Source organism: Notechis scutatus, chromosome 4, assembly GCF_049901735.1.
Source record: "Notechis scutatus isolate UNSWTSFEM ecotype Mainland chromosome 4, rNotScu1.2, whole genome shotgun sequence".
Classification (NCBI taxonomy): Eukaryota; Metazoa; Chordata; class Lepidosauria; order Squamata; family Elapidae; genus Notechis; species Notechis scutatus.
Genome location: NC_142012.1, coordinates 82233772 through 82247240, shown reverse-complemented (window position 1 = coordinate 82247240; position 13469 = coordinate 82233772). Strand labels below are relative to the sequence as shown.

Sequence of the window (13469 nt, the reverse complement as noted above, 5' to 3'; positions counted from 1 at the left end):
TAAAAACCAACCCCCCCCCCTCCCTTTTTTTTTACAACATGACAGTTTTTACAACACAATACACAAACAAACAAGGCATAATAACATGAAAGGTCTTTTCTGAAAAAACCAATAAAACATACAGAATAATTCCAAATTATAATATATATATTTACGTTATCTGTTCAACTTCACATCTTATCCCAACTTCTCTTTATTTCTCCCTTTCATTCAATTATTATTTCAATTATTATTTCATAATAATTCAAATTATATTTCTTGCTAATTAAAATGTTATTGCTTTTCAAGAACAATACACAAACAAACAAAACGTAGAACATAAAAACATAAAACATCTTTTCTGAAAGTTGCTTGATCCCGGGTTAAAACTCTTCGTACAGACAGAAATTCAAAAATCATATTCATTTTATATACCATTCCATATCTTGTTACCATTTTCAATTTTCTTTCTTTTTTTTAAACAAATTTTATTAATTTTTAAAAGCATACAAAACATACAAGATAAACATAAAACCTTTTTTCTAAAAATTTCTAAAAATTATTTGAAAGTTTTACAACATTAACACATTTCCTTACAATCACATATTTTCCCTTTCTAACTTGCTTTATTTTCTTCTATCTTTCTCTCCATTGTCCTTTTCTAACCTTTCTCCAAGGTTTTATTAACTCATTCAAACATAAACACATAAGAACACAAAACATATAAACATAAAAAAAAAAAATCTTTTCTGAAAGTTGCTTAATCCAGGGTCAAAACTCTTTGCACAGACACCAACTCAAATTCATATTCATTTTATATGCCATTCCATATCAATATTACCATTTTCAATTTTTTATATAGCTTCTTCTCTCTCTTAGATTCTCTTAATTTTATTTTATTTATCTCATCTCAATTCAAATCATAATATTTATTATTCTTTGTCTGTTTATTTCCAGCTATCGATTTATCTTTCTTCTTTAAAAAAAAAGCTTCTCCTGTACACTAATTGGAGTATGACGCCTTTATCTCTTTCCCCTACATTTATAATACTTAATATAAAATACCTAACTTACATTGGGATTCTATTTGGTACATTCTAAAATACAATATTATCAATACCAATACTAATCTATTCATTAATATTCATATTCTTTTATATCATAAACACTTAGCACATTACTTTTCAATTAATTAACATACTTTTGTGGGAGCACCTACTTTCCATAATTATTCCCCCCCACGTCACATATTTTAAATCATTATTTCATTAAGGTATTCCTGCTTCTCCTACTTCAAATCTCTCCTTTCAAAAAAAAAAAAAAAAAATTCCCACTGAAATAACACAATCTAATTAATATTGACATTCATTTATATCTTTCTCTCCAACTCCTTTATATCTTAACCATTTTATCCATTTCAATTAAATAACATGCCTTTTGGGAATACTTATATTTTCCACAATTAATTCCCCCCCACACACACATCATATCTCAAATCCTTATTTCATAAAATGTTCTCCTTTTCTTAAGACAAGTTTCACTAAGTTATATTAAACATTTTATCACACTTTAAATTACACATTATTTCCAACTTTCTAAAATTATTTCTAAATACAAATATAAAAAACAATCTTATGTACCTCTAGAATCCCTTTATCAATAAAGCTTACCCATTATCTCTAAAAAACTTTTGTTTCTTTACATCTTACTCTCTACTATTGAGGCTTCTCGTCCCTTCTCCCTTGCTTATTCTTCTCTCTGTCCTCTTTACCCCTTTGCCTCTCCACCTCCCTTTTTCTCTGCTTTCCTCCTTTCTGTTGTCTTCTAACATAATATCTCTTTTTCATCTTGTTTTTCTCTTTTTTGATTGCTTTTATAGGTCTTAAAGTCTCTTTTTCCTTTTTCTCTTTCTCCTTTCCTTCCCCAGCCAAAGTCACTTGTTCATCAAAAATGGCTTCTTCTTTGTCCCAGTCGTCCTGTTGTCCATTCAATTTTACATAAGTGTAGACCGCCATTTCTAAATACTGAAAAAGAGTATCAAAAACATCCTTCCCTTCTTGCTTTTCTTTCTCATATTTTTGATATAAAAGTTTCAATCTGTCCACAAGTAATGCCATTACAAAGAGAAAAAGTTTTCCCAAGCAACCACCCAAAGGCTTTTAATCAGAGATAATTCTCAAAAGTGGTAAAATCACCAAGCAATCCAAGTAGGTTAATTCTTTTAAGCACTTTCTCCTTCACTTTCTCTTTCTGGGATTGGAGTTTGATCACAAAGTTCCATTTAATATATATCTTTCAGAAACCTTGTTAGTATTTATAGCTCTTTAAAAATCCAGGCAGTCTTCTCCTTATTTTCAAATTCTAATCCAATTTTTCCCTCTCCCTTCCCACTCACAGCAAAAAAAAATTTTTTAAGTCTTTTTTAAAAAAAGAATCATTCAGAAATCCTTATCTCTTCAGTATTTAATTACCTAGATTTTCAGATTTCTCTTGTTATTCCATCTGCTGTCACGTTAGGAAGGAGAGTGAAGAAAAAAAAAACGTTCCCTTTTAGAATTCTGTGCGCTGCTTGTAACTCTCTCTGGAAACAATGTAGCAACTTCTCCGTAGCAATTTTCAAGCCCCAGGAAACTTTCTTATCCCTTGGCAACTTTATCCCGGTCCAGAAACAACTCTCACAATTTCTCCGATTTTCTTCCTCCTGCACAATCTTATCCGTTTGCAGGTTTCTTCATGGCGGCCATTACTGACCGCCGCTCCTCTGCCTCAGGAAAAGGGGGTTTTGCTGGCTGGGGAGGGGGTCTGCGACACCCCTTGCCCCCTTTCCAGGTCCCCCCTGTCTTCAGCTGCCCCTGCAGGGCAGCTATATCCCCCAGATCCAAACGGATCAGGGGAACCTTGGCAGTGAGCTCAGCAGGGATCGCGCTGGATCGCAAATCCCTGCCGCTGCCGAACCCTCTTTTATCTTTCTTAATTTTATTTTATTTGTCTCATCTCAGTTCAAATAATAATAATTATCATTCTTTGTCTGTTCTATTTCCAGCTATCCATTCATCTTTTCTCTTTAAACAAACTTCTCCTGTACACTGATTGGAGTATGACGCCTTTAACTCTTTCCCCTAACTTAATAATACTTAATGTAACACTTAACTTATATTGGGATTCTGTTTAGTACATTCTAAAATTACACAATGTATTTTATAAGAAAAAAAACAGCAACAACAAAAAAAACATATTTATAAGTATATAAGACCACTATCAATGCCATTAAAAAACTAATCATACATATTAATAATTTATATCTTAAACATTTTATTCTAAATACACATATAAAAACACAATCTTATGTACCTTACAGAATCCTTTTTAATTAAATTTACCCATTGTCTCTAAATGAATTTTGTTTCTTTAAATCTTGCTTCCCACCATTAAGGCTTCTCATCCCTTCCTTTCTCCCTTGTTTATTCTTCTCCTTGCCCTTTTTACCCCTTTGTCTCTCCTCCTCCCTTTTCTTCTTCTGCTTTCCCCCTTCCTGTTGTTTTCTAACCTTGTATCCACTTTTCACCTCATTTTTCTCTTTTTTGGTTGTTTTTTCAAGCCTTAAAATCCCCTTTTTCTTTTCCTCTTTCTCCTCCTCCCCAAATAAGATCATTTGTTCATCAAAGATGGCTTCTTCTTTATCCCAGTCGTCCTGCTGCGCAGTCAATTTTTCATAGGTACATACCGCCATTTCTAAAAATTGAAAAAGAGTGCCCAAAGTATCTTTCCCATCTTGTTCTTCTTTTTTATATTTTTGATATTCAGTTTTTAATTCATCCACAAGCGATGCCATTGTAAAGAGAAAGAATTTTTTTCCAAAACAACCACCCGAGTGCTTTTAATCAAAAATAATTCCCAAGAGTTCCAAAGTCACCAAACAAACCAAATAAGCTATTTCTTTTAGTACTTTTTTCTTTCTTCCATTTCTCTTTCTGGGGTTGCTGTTTGATCAAAAAGTTCCAATTAAGATATATCTTTTAGAAGTCTTATTAATATTCAATAGCTCTTTAAAATTCTAGGCAGTCTCCTCCTTGTTTAAATTTTGCTCCAATTTTTTTTCCTCTCCCTTCCCACTTACAGCAAAAAGATTTTCCTTTAAATATTCGGAAATCCATACCTCCAATGCGAGTTTTCCGATTTCTCTTAAAGTTCTATCGCTGTCACGTTCGGAAGGAGAGTGAAAAGACAAAAAGTTTTTCCTTTAATTTCCATTCGCCGCTTGACACATTCTGGAAACAATGTATCTTTAATAAGCTTTAAATTCCAGGGTACTTTCACTGTTACTTTGTCCCGGTCAGCAAAGATCACTTTCATTTCTTGACAGCTCCTCCTGCACTTTCTTTTTCCGGCTGAGCTCTTCTATGTGGCGGCCATTGCTGACCGCCGCTCAGCTGCCTTTGGAAAAGGGGGTTTAGCCTGCTAGGGAAGAGAGGTGCGATGTCTCTCGACCCTGCCAGACGCCCCCTGTCTTCGCCACCTTCTACGGAGGTGGCTTAGCCCCGAAGCCAAATGGCTCGGGGCACTCAGGCAGTGAACACAGGCAGAAACCGCGCACAGTCACGGATTCCTACCTGCTCCGAAGCGCTGCAGACCGGAAATCCAACCAACCCCTTTTTTAAACACAACCACACACCTCTTTTTTTTTCTTATTTAAGCCCATTTGAAATGAGTCCCTCAAATACGTTGGAAAGAAGGAAGACGGTTCAAACACATAATTTTATGAAGATAACTTCTAACTCTACATTCTGTTGCTAATATGGACAGGGAAGATAAGTTATAAGTGGTGCGTCAGGCCTAAAAAGCGCAGAAATGACAAGGAGCAAACCACACAAAACCTTCTTAATACAATTTAAAAGCTGTTGCTGGGTGTTCCTTGAGAATATGAGGCCAAAAATATTCTCCAAGGGTTCCTGAAACAACTAATGGAACTAAAGCCAGTTGAGCTCTTATTGTCTTCACGATTATCTGCTTTGTCATCTACATATATAAAAGCGAAAGACCGCGCAGGCATCATCACAAAATCTCCAGAACTGTAAAGCCTACAAACTTGAAATTTGGCATGTATGTTCCTCTTGGCTTCTAGGTACTCACTGAGAAAGGATTTTTCAAAATGACCATCAGAGCATTAGTATTTCCTATATTATTATTATTAACACGAAGGAGTTCTACTCCCCCTCCCCACCTGAAAAAAAGAAATATCTTCCAAATGCAAAACACAAGCAGAGGAGAGGAGGAGTTTAAGTTTTACTTTCACAGCACCAAGGAGCTTTAGTACAGAACAGTTGAGCAAAGCCACACCCAAGCTCCTTGCTATCTCCTTTTTGCTTGCACAGTAAATACTGTTTCAGTTTCCAAACAGCCCTCAACTCTCTCACACACCGGCAGGACACTAGCTGGATGAACACCGATGGATGCTGATAGGCAGAGGCAGAATCCCCCCCCCCACTTATTTTCCTCCCCAAAAACTAAACCCCACCACATAGTTTCGTAAAGAAGCACAGGTATCGAGCTAGTAAAGAATATTGTTTGAGGAAGATTCATTTGTAAAATACTATCCGACTGAGCCGGTAAAATGATCCAACAAACACAATCTTTACCTCACCTCTTAAAAACGAAACCTCTACCTCGTTTGAATCAGTCCAAAAAAACTGTTTCAAGTTTAAATCCATAACCCACTAGGAAGTAATACTTCCCAGGGTAAAGTTTGTTTTTGCAGCTTGTGAAATTGCTATCCCACTGTCGGGGAACTAGTGCAAAAACAATTGCGTCTTTCCACCTCATATATTTTATTTGGTATGCTCCAGCTCGTAATTCTACTTCACTTTTAAGTTTCAACTTAATTAGTTCAGGTAATCCTCACCTTACGACCACAGTTCAGCCCAAAATTCCTGCTGCTAAGTGAGACATTTGTTAAGGGAGTTTTGCCCCATTTTACGACCGTTCTTGCCACAAGTGAAATCGCTGCACTTGTGTGGCTGGTAACCTGGTTGTTAATCTGGTTTTGACTTTGCCAGGAGATCACAAAAGGGGAATGATGTGACCCCAAGGACACTGCAACCGTCATAAATGCAAGTCAGTCGCCAAGCCTCTGAATTTTGATCACGTGAGCTGTCTAACGATCATACGTGTGACAAACTACGCTGTGTAACTTCCAACAGCCACTAAACGAATTGTTGTAAATTGAGGGCTCCCTGTAACTTAATTCTTAGTCTGTAATAAGAAATGTTGATGATTTGATGATTAAGTTTATATTCGTGTTGTTGGCTGGGAAAAAAAATATTCACACGGAGAGCGAAAAGGTCACATTTCCTCAAAGGCAGCAGCTCCTTTGGTCATTTTTGAGGAACTAGAAAATTGCATGGATGGAAGAAAATTCAACTAAATATCACGTCTTCTTCAGTTAATTATAAAGCCGGCTCTGATCTGACACGCAAGCATTTTTCTGAAAAATCTCCCCATCATGAAAACTTACATGAGAAAACACATGAAAAGCTGTATGGAACAGAAGTTGCCTCCAGAAGTTTTTATTTTATTTTTATTTATTTTGTCAAAAGCTTACAATACAATAGAAATAAGAATAAACATAGGTTTAAATATAAGAAATAGGAACTAATAATTGGGGGCAACAGGACAGGGACGGTAGGCACAATTGTGTGCTTCTTCATTTGTGGCTGCTCCATCTCTGGAGGCTTTTAAGAAGAGACTGGACAGCCACTTGTCTGAAATGGTATAAAGTCTCAAGCAAGGGGTTGGACTACCAAGGTAGACCTCCAAGGTCCCTTCCAACTCTATTATTCACAATGTTCTCTGTTCCAAATCTCTGAAATAGTTGAAGCCAAGTTAGACTTTTTCTTCTGCAGCTGTTTTCTTCCAGAACTGATTTATATCCATAGATTGCTAGCCTGTTAGTGACTGTTCAATTTTGATCATGTGACTGTGGGGAGGCTATAGGGGTCATAAGCGTGAAAAATGATCGTAAAGTCACTTTTTTCAGCGCCGTGGTAACTTTGAACAGTCACTAATTGAACTGTTGTAAGTCGAGAACTACCTGTATAGCTGGTCCCTAATTATAGAAGATACGTTAAGAGGGAGAAATGAATAGAGTTATAATGCTGATTACTAATATTGTAAGATTAAAGAACTATTATCAATGTAATGAATACTGTAAATTTTAATTGTAATAGCACAGATGACACACTGTTTAATGGAAGATGATATGTTCAAGTTAAAAAAAAAAAGAAATATGTATCTTCAAGCTCAAAGGGACTTAATTTTCATCAAGACAATTTCACGCATATGCCAACTTACACAACTTTTCCAATACCAGAAATCTAATCCATTTAAGGGCGAGGTGTTAAACGGAGATTGTGAAGCAATCAACCTGCAGTTTATAAGATCAAAATAATAATAATAATAATAATAATAATAATAATAATAATAATAATAATAATAATAATAATAGAATACCTACAAGGCTCACTTTAAGTGAAGCAAGTGAAGCTCTTGAAAAATCCAACAGCAGACTTGTGTGTTCTCCAAAAGATTTGCGAATTAAACAACCAAATTAAATCAGAACTTTTGATTTTATTGATTTGGGTTGTCAAGACCAAAAAAAAAAAAAATGCTTTCCCAGCAGCAGAAAAAAAACTGTTGCAACCGTTCCTCTTTCAAAACGGATGCAATATTAAATCTACCCCAAAGACAGCGAAGGGATTGTGTAAAGCAGGTTGGAAATGATCCAGTTTCTGAACTGGATTAATTCAGAATGATATGAACTCTTAATATGTCCTCCCTGGTACTCTTTGACTCGTAAACAAAATCCCACACTCCATCTTTCCTCATCTAAGAAGCCAGGAGTATAGAATATAGAATAGAATAGAATAGAATAGAATAGAATAGAATAGAATAGAATAGCAGAGTTGGAAGGGACCTTGGAGGTCTTCTAGTCCAACCCCCTACTTAGGCAGGAAATCTGTTTGCTTCCTTTCATCCATCCATCTCTCTCTCTCTCCATACAATTTGAAAAACAAGATTGTTTAATTTTGAAATATTTACTGTACAATGTGTGTTTGTGTATAATATTTTCCCATTCTTGTATCCTTTTCAATAGTATTCAAAAAATCTCTCTCTCTCCATCTCTCCCATGAAAGAAATTTGTGGTGAAGGTTGCATCACTCCACTAATAAATCCATGCAAGTTAGAAGCAGGAAAGCAATTGCAAACCAGTTTCAAGGACTACTGTCCATTAAAATTTTCTCAGAAAAATACCAGCCTCTGACCCAGTTAGCTTCATCCAAGAAGCCACATGTCCATGGAGATTCTCAGCCATCCAACTCATGGTTGTCCCAAAGGTGCTTTTTTCAAAATATCACTGAACTTTCTGGTTTTTCTTTGAAGGCATTTCACTTCTCATCCAAGAAGCTTCTTCGGCTCTTTTTCTTCCTGGGCTCCCGTGACCCCCATTTGCGACCTTCTGACAAGCAAAGTCAATGGAGGAAGCTGGATTCCCTTTAGTGACTGTGTGATGAACTGAACTGCAGCAACTCACTTAACCACCGTGGCAAGATAGGTCACAGAATGAGGCAAAATTCAGTGCGTCTCACTCAAGCCACAGAAAAGGTGGGCTCCATTGTGGTCATAAGTCCAGGACTACCTGTACTGACCACGCTGCAATGGTCACAAGCGCAAGGACCGGTTGAAAGTTTGTTGGGTTTTTTTTCCCCCTCCCCAGTATTGTCCTAACTTAAAACAGGGGTCCCCAAAACTTGGCAACTTTTAAGACTTGTGGACTTCCAAGCCCCAGAATTCTCTAAAGCAGTGATCCCCAACCTTTTGACGCTGCCCGGTACCGGCATCAGCTGGGCGCCGCGGCCCAGTACCGGCATCATCTGGGCGCCACCATCTTTTTGATGAAATCGTGCTTCCGGTGAGCTTTCTACCGGAAAAGCTCACCGGAAGCGCTGGCGCCGCCATCTTTTTGATGAAAACGTGCTTCTGGTGAGCTTTCTACCCGGAAAAGCTCACGGAAGCACTTTTTCATGAAAAAGATGGCGGCCTTAGCAAGCCGCGCCCGGTAGGAGTTGTTCCGCGGACGGTGCCGTCCACGGACCGGTGGTTGGGGACCCCTGCTCTAAAGGAATCAGAAATGCTGGATGGAGAATTCTGGGAGTTGAAGTCCACAAAGTTGCCAAGTTTGGGGACCTTGGACTTAAAATATTGGCTAAATGGATGGTTTTTAAGTGGATTACTAGCTGGAAATCTTTCTAACATGAAGAATGTTAGAGTGTTCACTGACTGACTTCACAGGAAGGAATGCACTGATGTCGCTGGTTTTTTTTAATTGTTTTTATTTTGCACCCAGAGCTATTTTTGCATATTAAAAGGGAACTGCAGGGGTTTTTAAAAGCTTAAAATTTGCATGCATGACTTTTGAGCTGCACTGAGACATGTTGAGGGATGCAGCCCCCTGAGGCCTCCTCTGCAACTTTGAAGGTAATTTCTTCAGCTTCACCCTTGTATTTTCTAATTCCATTCCACAGTACACGAGGCAGCTTTAATGCTTCATAATCCCACTCACAATACAATTTGTTTGCTTCGGATTAAGAGTGGCAAGATAACCCAGTTAATTATCAGGGCCGTTTTAAGGTGTTGAAACCCATCTAGAGTTGTTTGTTTTTATAATTTAACAAAATCTAAACTTTTCCATGCATTAAGATTGTACAGTATGTATTAAATAGGTAAAAAACAATGGTTTGAAGCCGATCTTTTCTTTCTGTGTTGAATCTGGGTTTATTTAAATGCAAAATCTGGGGGTGGGTGTGTTGGCAAACCCTGAATTCAATAGATAACAATAATTTAGTTTAAAACAGGGGTCTTCAACTTTGGCAACTTTTAAGACTTGTGGACTTCAACTCCCAGAGTTTCTCAGCCGGCTGAAGAATGCCGGGAGTTGAAGTCCAGGAGTCTTTAAAGTTGCCAAAGTTGGAGAAACCTGGTTTAAAAACATTTTGAATAAAAAATTTTTGAGGTGTTTTTTTTTTCTTTTTCTTGGTAATCAATCTGGGTTTATTTAAGCACAAAACCCTGTGGGTTTTTTTTTAAAGGGAACCCCACCACCAGCAACCCTAATAAACTTTGTAGTAAGCAAGCATCAAACCTCTGCAGCCGATTCTACAAAAATATCTTATGAAGAAACCAGGACAGTTTATTGTTTTTACTGAGTCCGATTTCTCAAGGTGGTTGAAGCGATGTGCTGTGTCCCCATTAAGCACCATCAGGCTTTCAGAAATAGAGAAACCTCTTTTCAATATTTTTTTTATCTCTGGCCCAGCCATATAAAATAAAATAAAATTTGCAGTTGTTCCGTTTCCCTGTCTTTGGGTGAAGGCAAAGGATAAAATAGTGTTATTTCTTAAGCCTCTTTAGGAGCGCACACGTAAAAAACACATTTCCATCTGAAAAACCTGCAGGGAAAGTTTGTTTTTTTAAAAAAGAAACCTGAAACAGCCAAGCTTGCCCCACTTTTCTCTCGTAGTGTTCCTTCTAAGGCGATAAAACACCCATAAGTATTCCTAATTGCACAATTGTGACACTTTGCACTGGCGTAATTTGCTCTGACTGCATTGCATTCCCAAACATGTGACCCAAACTGCTAACAGCAGAAGGGTGTGTGTGTGGAAAGGGCGGTTGGATCAGCAAAGCAGGCTTGCATCTGAGCCCCTCCAAATACAAAGCCAGATAAACGTGTGAATAAGAATCAAACATGCTAATTGTTATTATAATTGGATACATGATGTGCAGTAGTATGAAGTAAGAATAGAGTCATGATAGAGTAGTAATGAACATGTACTGGTTGTAATGGATATTGCACAAGGTATTTGTACCCAGGTGACACACTGTTTAAACGAAAGATGGAATATTTGTATAATAAAATAAAATATTTTTTTAAAGAAAAACAAAGGGAAAAGCAAGCCTTACAGAATCGCAGAGTTGGAAGGGGCCTCGGAGGTCATGTGGTCCAACCCACGGGGCTCAAGCAGAAGACCCTTCCAGAGGGATCTCGGAGGTCATCTAACCCCACCCCCTAAGCCTAACTCAAGCCTGGAGAAGGCAGGGTTCCAGAATCGCGGCGTTGGAAAAAGACCTTGGAGGTCATCTAGCCCTACCGCTCGCTCCTTAGCTGCAGAAAACAGCCAGTTCGAAGAGCCAACCCGAGGCCTCCTTCCCCTCTAAGTTGGACTCCTGAGGATTTTGCAAATATAGGTCAACGTTGGTTTTTTTTTTTTTTTTGGGGGGTTTAAAAAAGCGGGAGGTGGGAAACGGGTTTAAGAAGGTCTAACCTTGCTTTCTCCATGTTGCATCAAGGCTGCTGCTGCTCCTAACTCCTGCTCAGTGGTTTTATTTCTTTTTTTGCCGGCTGCAAAACCCCGGATGGCCACTGGAGGGCGGCAACCCACCCAAGTGCCTCGCCTCTTTCTGCCGCCCTCTAGCGGCCGCCCGGCTATTGGCAGTTCCGAGCCGAATCCACGCGTGGATCTTTGGCACCATAACTCGTTTCTCCCCACCAGCCCACCGCCAGCAGCCCTTTCCCACGCTCTCGGTGTGGCACCCAGGCACTTCCAAAGGGGGGAGAAAGCTTGACACACACACACACACACACACACACACACACGGGGGCCTTGGCTGGCGAACTTACATTCAGAAGAGCTGCAAAGGATGCGCTCTCGCCGGCTGTCCATCCCCGGCGCTCCTGCGCCACCGCCGTCAGAGAGCCCACACCTGCTCTCACCTACACCCGCAACCCGCAGCTCTAGCAGCCTTCCCACAGCCCACAAGCCCCCAGGGCACGAGGGTGGGGGGAGGCCGACTAAATCAATCCACTCAGGCCGAGTAAATCAATCGGTGAAGCGCCGATTCAAGCCAGCATCAGGAGCAGATCGGGTTACTTTTAACCAAGCGATGCGCAAAAAGAGACCTTTGATCCGTAAATGTGCAAAAAGGGCTGTAGCCGCATAGTTTGCACAGCTGATGGTTCTGTTGTCCTTCGGAGGAGGAGGAGGGGTGTGTGTGTGTGTGTGTGAGAGAGAGAGAGAGAGAGAGAGAATGGAGCTCAGCTAACACAATCCCGATTGGCTTTGGCTAAGAATAGCATCTTTGTTATTCTTAAAAATAGAGAAATTCCCCTGCTAACAAAAGGGCGTAGAGGCAAGCCTCTGGTTTTCCCAGTTGCCATGTATGGCTGGGAAAGTTGCCCTTAAGGAAGGCTGAGCGCCAAAGAATGGAGGCCTTTGAACTCTGGGGCGGGAGAATACTCCCATGAGTCCCTTGGCCTGCAAGGCCATCCAACCGGTCATTCCAAGAGGAGATCAACTCTGACTGCTCTTTAGAAGGCCAGATCCTGAAGATGAAACCCAAAGACTTTGGGCCACCTCATGAGAAGGAAGGATGGACTCCCTGGGGAAGAGCCGAATGCTGGGAACAATGGAGGGCCAAAGAAGGAGGAGATGGCAGAGAAGGAGGGGGAGGGATGGAGACACTGAAGCAGTCAGTGTGAGCTTAAATGGACTCTGGTAGAGGACAGAAAGGCCTGGAGGAACGTTGTCCATGGGGTCGCGATGGGTCGGACACGGCTTCATGACCAACAACAAGAACAGCATCTCTGCAAAAACTTGGCTGCAAAACTGGGCCTGGCCGCGTTTTTCAGTGATGTAACTTTGAATGGTCACTAAATGAATGGTTGTAAGGATGACTCCTTGTACAAGGACTCTAACCGACTCTGACCTGCCTTAGTTTGAATTCAAATTCAGCCAGATATGGCAGCCCACTGGACGCACGTATGTGTATTATTTACACCTGCATTTATGTTTCTCCCTGGACTTAAGTCAGAGATTTGGAATATTGGCTGGGTTCATTTTTCATGTTCCTTGCCCGTCTTCCTTCTGCTTCGGAGAGCTGGCCAAGACAGCCACCTACTTAAGCCCCAACCTTGATAAATAACTTCTTTTTCCTAATTAATTCTCCAACCATAGCTGGAAAGTGACCCTTTTTTCACCCTTCTAAGGTATTAATTAGAAAGTAAGGAAAGGGAAGACGTGACTATTATTTTCTCTATAACCATGACATGCCAGACAGGAATTTGATTTGGTCTGTGTAAATAACACAACCATAAATCTGGCACAAGGGTCAGCATTCCTTCTGAATCTAGGAAAGTGACACATTTACAGCGCAGAATAACATCAGAATAACCTCAAATGTTCTCATTTTTTTACTTGATTTCGTTCTCATTTTTGATACCCTAATTCCTTCCTTCAAGCCATGATTTGGATTATCCTCAGCCCCAAAATAATAAAATAAAATTAGAGGTGGAACTCTCGCCTCACAATCAGGAGGCTGTGAGTTTGATCCTAGGTAGAGGCTAATTTTGGAATAGACTCTCCTGCTCTAGCAGGAAT

General features: G+C 39.5%; 1 protein-coding gene and 1 long non-coding RNA gene across 4 annotated transcripts in view; one reads left to right on the top strand and one right to left on the bottom strand.

Moving 5' to 3' along the window:
- The window catches only part of PRXL2A (peroxiredoxin like 2A), a 33449-nt gene extending 21164 nt beyond the window's left edge, over positions 1 to 12285 (bottom strand). Inside the window, exon 1 of one of the 3 annotated variants that reach the window (XM_087963949.1) lies at positions 11964 to 12285. The gene's annotated coding sequence lies outside the window, so the exon portion shown is untranslated. Of the gene's footprint in view, positions 1 to 11357; positions 11639 to 11713; positions 11824 to 11963 lie in introns of those variants that run through there. The other 2 variants (XM_087963947.1, XM_087963950.1) reach the window with 2 other exon arrangements.
- Positions 1 to 13469, top strand: part of LOC148130804 (uncharacterized) — an 83947-nt gene that overhangs the window by 16851 nt on the left and 53627 nt on the right. The gene's annotated exons all lie outside the window — the stretch shown is intronic.